Below are 14,096 nucleotides of genomic sequence, written 5' to 3'. Positions count from 1 at the left end.
ACAGCCAAAAATAAATAAGATAAAATAAATAATAAATACATCTTTTAAAAAAATACAGCAAACCATTTTTAAAAAATCGATAAAGGGGACTGCATCAAAAATTCAATATTTTGCTTCAAAAAACACTTTAAGACAATAAACAGACAAGCCACAGGCTGCAAGAAAATATTTACAAAACTTATATCTCCCCAAAATATATAAAAGAGCCCTTACAACTCAATAAGAAGAAGACAAATGGTCAAAAGATTTGAATAGACACTTCACCAAAGAGAATATATGAATGGCAGATAAGCACATCATCAGGGAAATACAAATTAAAATCACAATGAGATGCCACTACACACCCACTAAACGGCTAAAATTTTAAAAGATTGACAGTAACAAATGTTGACAAAGATGTGGAGCAACTTAACACTTACACATTGCTGATGGGAGTGTAAAATGATATAAGACAGCTTCTTATAAAGTTAATATACCAGATACTATAAGAACCAGAAATTCCAATCCTAGTTACTTACCCAAAAGAAATGAATGCATATGTCCACACAAAACTTGCATGCAGATGTTCAAAGTAGCTTTACTCACAAGAGCTCAAAACTCATCATACCCAAATAGCCATCAATAGGTGAACAGATCAACAAATTTTGGTATACCCATGCAAAAGACTACTACTCTGCAATAAAAATAAGCAAACTTGGGAGTCTGGTGGCCTAGTGGTTAGGATTCCGGGCTTTCATTTCCGTGGCCCGGTTTCAATCCCTGGTAAGGGAACTGAAATCTGAAATCCTGCAAGCTGTGTGGCGTGGCCAAAAAAAAAAAAAAAAAAAAAAAAATTAGCAAACTACTGATACACACAACATAGATGAATCTCAAAAATATTATGCAGGAAGAAAGAAGCCAGGCACAAAATACATATATCCTGTATGATTCCATATAATGTTAAATTCTAGAAAATGTAATCAAATCTATAGTGATAGAAACAGATCAGTTATTGCCTGGGGCTTGAGGTAGAGAGAGAAATTGACAATTAAGGGCACAAGGAAGTTGGACGTGATGGAAACGTTCTGTCTTGATCTTGGTGGTGGTTATTTGTATACATTCATAAAATTCACCACAATTAAAATTGCTGCACTTTATGTACATTTATCTCAATAAAATTGATTTAATTAAAAGAAAACATTAAAATTTGAAAATTAGAATTATTTTTATGGTTTCAAAATAGGGTTTTTTAATAAAAACATTCCAAAGTGGTGGGGGAGTAGGGTATATACAGACAAAATAAAACTTTTAATTAATGAAGATAAAATTTTTAAGTCAAAAGTTCTTAAAACTAGTCATTTGATTTTTTGAAAATGCAATCAAAGCATATTAAATATATTTTATAGAAGTAAAACTATTCATAATTCTAGCATTCAATTTCCATCTAGTTGCCTATATAAAAAATAGACATGCTTCATGATGTTATATCTAGACCTCCGTATATACAAATTCAAGAATATATGCATTGTTTTAATATTGCAGAATATTCCTCAGCTGCCGTGCATAACTACTGCAAATACTGCGCTAATTTGTGAGTACCTCTGGAAGCAAGAATTGGAACACAAAGAGAAGCAAGAAAACGAATGTTGGCACTACTGGGAAACAATAACTCTTTATGCAAGAATCCATTATAAGTTAATTAAAGATAAATTAATTAAATTGTCTCTTCTTTACCTCACTGCTCTGCTGCTCAAATCATCCTTAGGCAACAAATCAGCTCCCACACAGGCAGCAGCACAAGCCTCACCCTTCCTAGCATTTGGGGGCAGCTGCCTTTGTTCAAGGGCAAGAGGCATGGAGAAGCATTTCCCTGGGGCCTGAATGGAGCTAGTCACAAAAGCAGGTGTTTGGGTTTTTAATTAGCATTAAATCATACCATACCCATGTTGGGTACCAGTTCCTAAGTGACAGAGCTGCCGATGTGTTCTCTGAGATGCAGGACTCTCTAGAACACGGGGCTCAAGGCAGGATCCCCTCTGCCCAGGTCCCAATGGCAGCCCTGCTTGTGATATCTCTCTTAAATTTTTATTCAATATATCTGCTTTTATGTTAAGATCTATTAAATTCCTTTTTAATTCTACAAGTAATTTGTGAACATATTTCTTTATTGCACAAGTATTGAAACATTAAAGATCAGGCTACAGTCCAATTCATCCACCTACCCCACCCCACTGTTACAAGTTTGGCTACAAGTTCAGTACAAGTCATTCTAAATGCATTACATCATAGTAATAGCTAACACTTGTGACATATTTACACCGTGCTAGACATTGTTCTAGGAATTTTATACCCATCATCTTTTTTTAATCTTCATAACAACCTCATGAGACAGCTACTTTGCATACATATATTCAAGTATTTACTTACAGAGGATCTATAGCAGTGTGTGTGTGTGTGTGTGTGTGTGTGTGTGTGTGTGTGTGTGTGTGTATCATACTTAAGGCTTAGTCCTGAAACTTATCTTGACTTAATATATCTTGGAGATCTACTTATGTTAGGACATTTAGATCATACTTTCCTTCATAACAGAAAAAGGTAAATGTAAGCAAAATTTGCCTAGGGAGGGAACCAAAAGTTTCCTAAAGACTTTCAGAATGTCCCATTTACTGAGATTTCTAATTAGCTTCAGCTTCTGAGATCCACAGGCAATTAGCCACCAGGTGAAAGGTTAATGGCACAGCTGGCCAGGGCAAAAGCTTCCCTGTGCAAACCTCTAATTTGCTGTGCATCATTTTTTCCCCACCAGACAGCTCTCTAAATGAAAGGACAAAAGTCTCACAAGGCTATTTCAGGAGGATTTTCTAATAAACACACAGGATTACTATACATAGGATCTAATAAATACAAAGGAGCAGAAATTATAATGTCCATACAATTATTTCTTAATTAAACTTACTCTGGGCTAAATCACCAGCCTCCTCAACCCCCTCCCAGCGCCAGCATACCAGCACCACCAGCAATTCTCTGGTGCATTCTGAACTGCCAAAAGCTCCCCTATGAGCCACAACGACCCCTTCCCCACTCACAAATAGACAAATCTCTTCCTAAGTGTAGCTTTCAACTTGGTATTGGAAGAAAAATAATCTAAGTATTTCACACTAACAAGTGAGTGTCTGATACTTCCCTTTTCAGAACTGTCTCAAGGATGGCTTGGTTTTCTTGGTTTTTGTTTTTAGTTTTTTATTTTTATTGGAGTATAGTTGATTTACAAAGTTGTGTTAGTTGCAGGTGTACAGCAAAGTGAATCAGTTATATATATATATATATCTCCACTTTCTTGGGGATCCTTTTCGCATATAGGTAAGAACGGCTTGTTTTAATCCAAAGCCTCTATTTGCTGAATTGAGACTCATTTGGGGAGACATTTAGAGACAGAGAGAAGACCCAAATACTTCCTCCTCTTCATTGTTTTCAGTGGGAAAGATTAGCTCATTAATATTTATGATGCATCAAACAAGTTGGGCCCAGAGAGAGGTACAGAGTGGAGCTCAAGATAAATAAACAAAGTGAGCATCAGGAACTAATCAAGGCTGCTGGGACCATACACCTGCAGGCAAGAGAGGAAGAGAGCAGAGATTTATTCAAAATGGATATTTTTATCCTTTCTTCTTTGCAATAGCAAAGTAGAATTCAACCCCTTTATAAATCAGGGGTTTGGTTTTTAGCATGCTAGAACCTTTCTGTTTCTTCATGAAAAGAAGTACCAAGATAATTTTTCTAACACTTATTTGCCCCCAGATTCTCACTGGGGGAGTTTTCCACCCTCACCCAGAGTCAGTTAGGAAAAGAAAATTCCTGAACACCTCAGCCATCTAGGTCCTGTGTCTAGGTAATTCTCCATGGTTTTAAGGCTCTCTCACCTTTATGCATTGTTGGGGAGGGAAAATTTCCCCCTCTACCCCTCTTGAGTCCTTGTGGCTGCACTAATAGTAAAATTGACACAAGACAGATGAACAGGAGAAAAAGAAACTAATTTTAATTTGTGCACATCAAGGTCTTATAGAAATGGGACCTAAGAAGTGGACAAAGCAGGCAGCTTTTATACTTTTTAGATGAAGAAACAATAAATTTGTGAGGAATTGACAGGACAAAGAAACTTAGGCTTTGGATGCTTAATGAGTGAAGAATCTAAACAGAATTGGGCATGGGGTACTAAATTAAAAGAATTATTCAATACTACCAAGCTGGGCAATTTGGACAAGTTGGTGAACTTCTGTACAGCTCTGTGAGAGAAAGAAAGAACAAGAAGAAGATAACAATACCTCAGGGCTTCCCTGGTGGCGCAGTGGTTGAGAGTCCGCCTGCCGATGCAGGGGACACGGGTTCGTGCCCCGGTCTGGGAAGATCCCACATGCTGCGGAGCGGCTGGGCCCGTGAGCCATGGCCGCTGAACCTGTGCGTCCGGAGCCTGTGCTCCGCAACGGGAGAGGCCACAACAGTGAGAGGCCCGCGTACCGCAAAAAAAAAAAAAAAGAAAAAAAAAAGAAAAACAATACCTCAGGCTTCGTCCAACTCTCAAAACTCTACAATTCTCCATGTAGCCCTACCTAAACAGCTACAATCAAAAAACTCTTCAAGTTTGGGGTTGACATGCACACACTACTATACTTAAAATGGATAACCAACAAGGACCTACTGTATAGCACAGGGAACTCTGCTCAGTAGTATGTAACAACCTAAATGGGAAAAGAATTTGAAAAAGAATAGATACATGTACATGTATAACTGAATCACTTTGCTGTACACCTGAAACTATCACAACGTTGTTAACCAATTACACTCCAATATAAAATAAAAAGTTAAAAAAAAGATTAAGCATAAAGTCAAGCAAGTAATAAACAGATTTTTAAAAATACTCTCCCAGGTAAGAATATATAACATACTTAACTGCAAAAAATTTGATATCTTACAAACTTTTTGAAGAATGAAATTGCATCCTATTCAGGTGGTGCTAAAGAGAATGGAAACCAAAACCTCATTTTCAAGCGCCCTAATCTAGAGCTCCTCTAAAAGATTCCCAGGAGAAATGTAGTTCTTTTTCTCGATATACAGTCTATCATCCTAAAGTATTACACATACTGTTTGAAATATTTGCCTTCAAGAATCCTGAGCTAATTTACATTACCATGTGAAGTAACTTTCTTTGTGCCAAGTCATAGTGAGAACCAGTGAAAAGAAATGCCTGTCAAATCTTATAGGACTTAAATGTTTCCAAGAACAGCCTCACATTCAACCCATTCTATCCAAAAATACAGATCTTAAAAAGCAGTACATTTCACAGTAATTCTTTGCTTCACAACAGGGCTCACCAAGCGTTTCTCTTCTTTTCTTTTTTTATACATTTATTTATTTATTTATTTATTTGGCTGCGTTGGGTCTTCGTTGCTATGTGCAGGCTTTCTCTAGTTGTGGCGAGTAGGGAATACTCTTCGTTGCTATGTGCAGGCTTTCTCTAGTTGTGGCGAGTAGGGACTACTCTTCGTTGTGGTGCACGAGCTTCTCATTGTGGTGGCTTCTCTTGCCGTGGAGCACAGGCTCTAGGCACGCGGGCTTCAGTAGTTGTGGCATGCAGGCTCAGTAGTTGTGGCCCTCGGGCTTAGTTGCTCCATGGCATATGGGATCTTCCCGGACCAGGGATCGAACCCATGTCCCCTGCATTGGCAGGTGGATTCTTAACCACTGCGCCACCAGGGGAGTCCCTAAATAGACTCTTCTGTGGCATGATAAATGAAATTTTAGGTGTAAACCACTATATTTACACAACCTTTCAGAAACGTAAAATAATAATAGCTAATATTTATTCAGTGCTTCATGAGGTAACAGCCTAAATCCTTAATGTGTTTTCATTTATTTAATCTTTAGAAGAAACTCCCAAGCCTGGTACTATTTTTTCCCCATTTTACAGGTGAGAGAAATAGATTCATAGCAGTTGAATAAATTTGAGTTCACACAAAAATTAAGTGGTAGAGTCAGGAGTCCAGAGGGTACACTATTATATAACATAAGGTGCCTACAACAATAGAACCTAAGATGCAAGATGGTAAAACGGGAAGCTAAGCTCAACAACTGACTTATTCTTTTCAGGCTCCATGTTAAATCATTAGGATTATCTATGTTAACCTTTGAGGTCCATCTAATCCTAATTTGATTGAAATTTTAAAGTTAAAAGATAGTATCACGCTGACAGACCCAGTGAGACTTCATTAATTCAGTTTCTCATGCTTCAATCATTTCCGAACCATCCATATGATTTTTTATTTTTTTTTTTTAGGCTGCGTTGGGTCTTCCTTGCTGCGCACAGGCTTTCTCTAGTTGCAGCGAGCGGGGGCTACTCTTCGTTGTGGTGCGCGGGCTTCTCATTCCTGTGGCTTCTCATGTTGTGGAGCACGGGCCCTAGGGCGTGTGGGCTTCAGTAGTTGTGGCACATGGGCTCAGTAGTTGTGGCACATGGGCTTAGTTGCTCCGTGGCATGTGGGATCTTCCCGGACCAGGGCTCAAACCCATGTCCCCTGCATTGGCAGGCGGATTCTTAACCACTGCACCACCAGGGAAGCCCCATCCATATGATTTTTGCTGTATTCGTGTATCACCCAAACCATTATTTACTTAATAATTTCATTTAAATCATCTACTTTATGTCAAAAGAATGATATAAGATCTGAATTCACTGGTTTGGTGTGCTAGTTGTATTTTTTTCAACTACCTTAAAATAAATATATAGCCACTTAAATTTAAAAAAGCATTCATATATCTCCTAAGATCATTTCTTGTTATATTAGTGGCAATATATATCACAGTAGGAACACACTGCAGTTGAAAACCTGTGACTTCTAGAACTATGATAGAGTTAAAAGAGCAACAAGAAAGTCTTCATTGGATGCTGATAGGAACCTTGTATTTAGAGAACGTCTTTACCAATAAAGAAAAGTGCAAGCACAAGTTCAGCCCAACCATCTGTGACTTTTAAGCCACAACTGATTGTCATGAAGAACTGTGAAAAAATAAATATGGTTCCAAGGAACAGGTTTTGTGACCCTCTAATGTATGGTTTGTCCTTACGCTAAATGTAATACTGCATATCATTCGGAATTAGATATTATTAAGCTCTACCCACCCCCCCAAAATTAGAATTTTTTTCTAATTGTCAGATATTCGAGTTGACTTTGGAAGGGAAACTTCCCATTGTTCAATAGAGGGGCACAGATTCAAGGTCTCCACTGATCTGGGAACTGAGTTACTGACACATGGAGCCTCCAGACTCCTGTAAAAAAAAATTCCCATAAAAGAAATGGATTTTATCATAGCGTGTCAACCCAGTGACAAGAACATAAAGCAGTGAAGCCAGCAACTATCGCCAAATACCATTCACTCATTTTTCTTATCATCTTACAGAATCAGACTTACTCTTAGTTCTTAGCGTCCTGAGAGCTGATTAATCGCTCCGAAGAGAAAGGTGATGAGCCAGAAAATAGATAAATCAGTAGTTAGTACTGACGGCTTGGAGACCACAATATATTTCCTGTGGACCCTGCAGGCAGTTTAGAATGTACTGAGGGGGACTTCCCTGGTGGTCCAGTGGGTAAGACTCTGTGCTCCCAATGCAGGGGGCCCCAGGTTCGATCCCTGGTCAGGGAACTAGATCCCGCATGCCGCAACTAAAGAGTCCGCATGCTGCAACTAAGAATTCTGCATGCCACAACTAAAAGATTCCACATGCCACAACAAAGATCTCACGTGCCGCAACTAAGAGAAAGATATGGGGGTTGGGGAGCAGGTAATAGGGAAAGCGTCTGATGTTTTTCTGTATAATTGACATCTTTGTTCCACATAGAAAAAGGAGCTTTAGACTCTAATAATGGAAAAAAGAACTGAACAACCTTTCAACTTTGTCATGTATACTACCATTTTACTCTGTTCAAAGAGATAGATAGCATCATAACACTCTTAAATCAGTGTAGGCTTGAATTTATATTATAGGAAGGTAACCATGCTCACTGATATTTCTATAATAAGTTTAATTTCCATTTAGCCTCTCTTTACAAAACCACAGAATTTGTTCCTTAAACCAAAATCCCTTTAGCATACATTAAAAGTATATCCAAAACAGCCACCTTTTAAGTGTTTTAAAGTCAGCCCCTTAATCCTCTTAAAGAGTCAGCTAAAGGGTGTTGAATATAAATAACTACTTAGCTGATTGGCCTATAAATCCCATGAGATAGGCAAGATAAGGACTTTGGGATTTCAGAGATTTTTTTGAAATTATGAAAAGACAATGTAACTTGAAGGGTAGGGTGGAATTTAGCCCTGCAGGGCCATAGATGCCAAATGTAGCCCACAGATGCGGGTTTTTTCTACCTGCATGGAGTTTTGGAAAATTAAGTTAATGGCTTGCATTTAAAAATTGGGAGAGCATACAGAAAAATGTGGATTTCCAACTACACTACCCTCCAGCATGTCAGAGAGAGGAAGGGAGGGGAAGCGGGGAGGGGCGGGGGGCAGTGAGAGAGAGAGAGAGAGAGAGAGAGAAAGTCACCAGCTGGTGACAGCATTAAGAGAGCGCTGGGAATCACCCGTTCTTCTGTCAGTGGCCAAGCCAGCATGAACACTTGCCACCATCCTTCTTAGGAGGTGGGTAATGTTTGTAAACAATGTGTTGCCAGGAGATATTAGATTGTCCAACTTTCCCATGCTTCCAGACACCACCAATATTTTTCAGACACGTTAGACGTCAACTCAGAAGCTACCTTTCTAGAGTTTCTGAGAAGCTGTACAAGTTTGGAATACATACGAATGTGCAACTACAAACGTTGAGACATAACATATCTTTCATTTCTTTAAATCAACTTAACTGCAGGTAGCCTCTGCTAAGCAAGCCACAATCACCACACAGAGGATCGCTGTGACAGGGTGGGAATTACGATGGCCGTGCACAGGGAGGATGGGGGTGGGGGACCTACCTTGCTCCTGGGGTCCTCTACAGACATCCCCGTGAGAAGTTCTTTCTCCCAGAAAGGAGAGTGGACTTTTGCTCTCTTCTCATGCCCTGGAAACCAGCCCATCCATGTTCGGTGGCCAGGCCACTGGGAGTGCCCGTATGCGCTATGATTCCAAAGGGCCCTAGCTGGGTATGGAACCAGTGGCCTCAGTCTGTTCAGCGTGGTGAGCTCGTTAACTGAGCCAGTCAGGCACCAGCACAGGGAACTGGAAGAAGATATTGGAAATCTAGGGCCAGGTGGCTGTGAGAAAGAATAGATAAGTGAATAAAATAATTTGCAGAGAGTACATGTGTGGACAAAACATCTGGAAGGATGCACACCAGATGTTGACGCTGACCCTCCAGGAGGTGGTAGGGGAGACTGCTGGCTTACACGGTCTGCTCTGCTTGAGTTTTCTACAGCAAGCCTGCATCGCTTTCATCATTACAAAATTTCTCTATATAAAATATTTATAAAATATTAAGTATAAGATATTCTTATATAATATAATATATGCTACATGTAGGAATATGTGCATAGATAAAAGCTTAGCTCTGGGTGGTGGAATGGTGGGTAATTGCTTTCTTCTTTATAATTACCTGTATCCTCCAAATTTTCTACTTTTATTATCTGGGGAAAATAATAAACATTAACAGTAAAATTTAAGGTACGTTTTGTACCTTAGATCATCTCTCAGCTTCATCCTCTCACTGCTAAAGATCTTCATTAAAACGGAAAGCACCCATTGGCCTCCTCTTGCCCCACGCCAGTGACTTTCAAATCCTGTGTCCCCCTACAACAGGTCATCATTCGCAGCTATCTGTCTCGTGACAACCTCTGTCGACACGGCCAGCAAGTGACAACTTTCAAACAGAATCTCAGCATTAAGACGGGCACAGAAGTAAAGCTTTAGAGGCAACTGGCTCAGGAATGTAGGGCTCATCAGGCTCTGCTCCTTGTCCCAAATGTCCACAGCCACTGTGTTCAGATCTGCGACTCAAAGCATATACTGAAGATGACTACAGACCATCAGTAAAAAGCAAATCCCCCCAGAGCAGTCCTATTTTGTGATATCCCCCAGTCAGGGGCTGTTGGAGTTTCACATGGCTTTATCTAGAGTAGATTCTGGATAAAAAGTGTATGGTAAACTTGCACTAGATGATACGGCTGAACGATGCACTACCCTCACTCATGAAACCTGCTGCTGGGGCTTGTCCTACATCCTATAAAGCTCTGACGAATGTGTTTGCTATGAAAGATGGCCTGTGGGCTCTTGGGAAAATGCCTCCAAAACTCTTTAACACAGAAAAATTCCTACTGGTTACAAAGTAAGAGAAACATATATAGCCACACTCGTTTCTGTACAAAGCTGCGGGACTCGGTGGAATCTGTCTCATCATTTTAAGGATCCGTGAGGCAAAGGAAGAATTGAAACACACACACACACACACACACGCGTGCGCACACACACACACATACACACTCCAAGCAAAGAAATGCAGCAGGATGATCTTGTGAGATAGGAATCACGCCCTTTGGCCCCAGGCTCCCTCTATACAGTCTCTTTGGATCGTGAAAAGTGGCCCATGTTCATGTCCCAGGGGCTGTGATCAGGTCACATCCAGAGAATGGAGACAACAAATTACTTGCTTCTAAGTGCAAAGGGCACAGTCCAAGTAAAAGAAAAAAAAATCTGAAAAGAGGTGCCGCCTGGCAGAAGCGGTTCCCCGTCCCGTGCCCTCCGCAGCCCTCACGCACTCTCTTACCCTGGAGCTAGAAAAGGAGGGTGGCAGAGCGCTGGAGAGGAAGGAAGGGAACCGAAACAGTCTGGCTTTGGGGTCTGCTCCCAGAAGACAAGGTGCTGAAATCTGCTGGCAGAGACCCAGATGGATTAGAAATCCCAGAGTGGAGAGAACGAGCGTCACCTGTCCCACCTGGAACCCTGGGCACCTTCTACCTTGTCCTTTGTGCCATAAAAGCCAGGAAACAACAGCACAGGGAGGGCAGAGAGAATGGTTAGGAACTGAGAGGGTCCTCACAGTCCATCACAACCCTCCCAGAGACCCAGAAAGGCAAGAGAAAGAGAGCCATGCTTTCAAAGAGCTCCGGAAAAGTGTGGCCAACTCAGAGCGCTCTTCCCTATGATTGCAATGCTCCCAGTGACACCACGAGACTGTGTGTGCCCCATGTGGGAGACACCACAGTAAGAGTTCTCCCACTCTAGCTGAGGAGGGAAAGGAGGTGCTTATCCCTAAATGACTGAGAGATGACCAGGGCCTGGAAGATCCAGGGGAATAGCCCCCAAGGGATCATCACAGGGTCTGGGATTATTTCGCTTGGGCACCTTGTGGGACAGTCGAAGGCTGTCAGAGGGGCGGGGGGGGGGGGGTCTGCTGACACCCACAGGTGGGCAGGGACCTCCAGGTGAGTCAAGCTCACCGTCCACCATTCCTGCCTGTTTCCTTGGCCCTGCTATTGGCACTTCAGCCAGAACGAGACTGAACGGTAACTCAGAGGGTGTGTACAGTAAGTTCCAGGCCAGCTGGGTTACCTTCTCTGAACCTCACTTTTCTTGACCGTCAGAAGGGACACAGTCACCTCCCAGGGCTGTGGTGAACCACAGAGAAGGCCTCAATAAAGGGCAGCTACTCCTATTTCCCTCCCCTGACACCAACTGAAATTCTCTGTATCTTTGCCGCAAAATCCTTACAAAGATCGCCAGTGCAGCAGGGTGTTTAGCCAGACACTTACTATTTCACTTGTGCCCATGGCTTCCTCCCTCCCTCAAGTCTGCACTTAACAAAACTGCGTGTGTCTCTTTATTTGCCTTAGAAGTACATAGGAAATGTACGGGGAAATATACTTTGGAGACTTACTTCAAAAAGTGCTTAATAATGTGTTGACCCTACTGTTAAAACCTGGCATTTTGCAAGTGCTTTATAGACATAATCTTATGACCCTAATTTTATGACAAGAAGATTAGTATTATCACCTTTGTTTTACACATGCATAAAACTGAGGCCATTAAATCACAAGAAGTTGTGTCATTAAAAACAACAGTCACAGGTAATATTCATCAAGTAGTTACTATATACCAGACACTGTTCTCTTTATATACATTAAATAAATATATAAATATATTTGTGTGCCTGGCACATACTAAACATTAAATATGTGTTAAAGACAATATTATTGGACTTCCTGGTGGCGCAGTGGTTAAGAATCCACCTGCCAATGCAGGGGACACGGGTTCGAGCCAATGCACGGGACATGGGTTCGAGCCCTGGTCCGGGAATATCCCACATGCCGCGGAGCAACTAAGCGCGTGCACCACAACTACTGAGCCTTCACTGTTAGCCCATGAGCCACAGCTACTGAGCCTGCATGCCACAACTGCTGAAGCCCGTGTGCCTAGAGCCCGTGCTCTGCAACAAGAGAAGCCACCACAATGAGAAGCCCATGCAGGCAATGAAGAGTAGTCCCCGCTGGACGCAACTAAAGAAAACCCGCACACAGCAACAAAAACCCAACGCAGCTAAAAATAAATAAATTAATTGATTAATTTAAAGAAAAAGACAATATCATCAGGAGTTCTCCCTTAATCTCCTCAACACTCCTCAACCAGTCCTAAGAAGTGGGTACTTTCATCCCACGGGAAATCAGGTCACAGAGAGGTTAAACAAATTGCTGTAGTCACATAGGTCCTAACTGGTGGAACAGAGATTTGAACCCAAAGAGCCAGATCTCAGCTCCTACAGTCTTTTGCTCACAGCTGGGAGGCAGTATAGGCAGAATCTAAACCCCAACATTTGTCTGACCCCAAACCTCCTGACCACCTCGATAATTTGCGAGGGCTGTAATTCATTTACCTAGAGAAAGCTCAGTCGGCCTCTTTGTCCTGGTGCAGGCTGAGTGCACACTGACACCACCACCCATCACCCCAGACCCTCAGGAATATCTGTCTGCTTTTCCCAAGTCTGAAGGTGGCAACTCTGTGCCAGACAGACAAGGTAAGCCAGGCAGTTAGGGTACCATGAATAAGAATATCCATGGCCATCAGATACTAGAGTAATGCTGCTCTCAAAATTCAGATATCCTAGTATCTAAAGCACACCTGACTTGCTCTCCTGATGGATGTGGACCCTCCCTCTTCCAAACCCTCAGAGCATTTACTGAGCTCTCATGGAATTTCTCACATCCTGGCTTATATTATGGTTATTTGAGAACTTCTAACCCCTTCTAGAATTAAGTGCCTTGAGAACAGTATGGTTAAAAGACAGATCCGGCTGCTGCATAAGAAACACCTCCAAATAACAATGGCTTTAAAAAGATGGGAGTTCATTTCTCTCTCACATAATGGTACAGATGCAGTGTGTGGGGCTGGAGAGCAGGGATCCAAGCACCTGCCACCTGTGACTCTGCCATCCTCAGAGCATGGCCTTTATCTGTCTACAATGGCTCTACACCTTGTCTACATTCCAACCAGTAAGAAGGGGGAATGGTGGCAAGGAGAGGGAAAGTCCCTTCTTTCTAAAGGCAGAGCCAAGGTAAAAGTTCTTTCACTATCAAAGAAAGGGAGAACATGTAGTGAAAGAAAATGAGCATCTCAAGTGACCATGGCTTAGGAAATACATTCAAAACGATGTTGCGTGCATGCAGACAATATTTTTTCATCCAACAAATATGTATCCAATGCCACTATATGTCAGACACTGAGCTAATCAATGGGACTCCAATGTAAAGCGTTTGCAAACAATGGGTGAATAAATGAATGAGCCCTTTTATGGAAGAGCAATCTGCAAGTAAGGCCATGAAAATTTCATGAGGGAAAATAATTTAAAATACGGGCACATGTAATTTCTTCCCATAGAAGGTCATAGATAAAAACAGACATATTGAAAGATGAATTTTTGTGGCTTGCTGAAAAATATGGAAAATCAATTATAAAGAAACTAAACAAATAGACCTGATTTATTGGGCTATGCTGCTACTAGCAAAATATATTACAGAGTCCCAATCCTGAATTTTTACTTTAATGACTTTTCCTGTATTTTGCTCTGAAGCACATTTTTACTTTTCCCT

General features: G+C 41.3%; 1 protein-coding gene across 4 annotated transcripts in view; it reads right to left on the bottom strand.

Annotated features, from left to right (window-relative positions):
• The window catches only part of SEC23IP (SEC23 interacting protein), a 103,003-nt gene that overhangs the window by 16,843 nt on the left and 72,064 nt on the right, over window positions 1–14,096 (bottom strand). The window lies entirely within an intron of this gene.

This window comes from Orcinus orca, chromosome 14, assembly GCF_937001465.1.
Source record: "Orcinus orca chromosome 14, mOrcOrc1.1, whole genome shotgun sequence".
Lineage (NCBI taxonomy): Eukaryota > Metazoa > Chordata > Mammalia > Artiodactyla > Delphinidae > Orcinus > Orcinus orca.
Note: the sequence above shows the minus strand (reverse complement) of the source record. Positions and strands in the feature narration are given on the sequence as shown.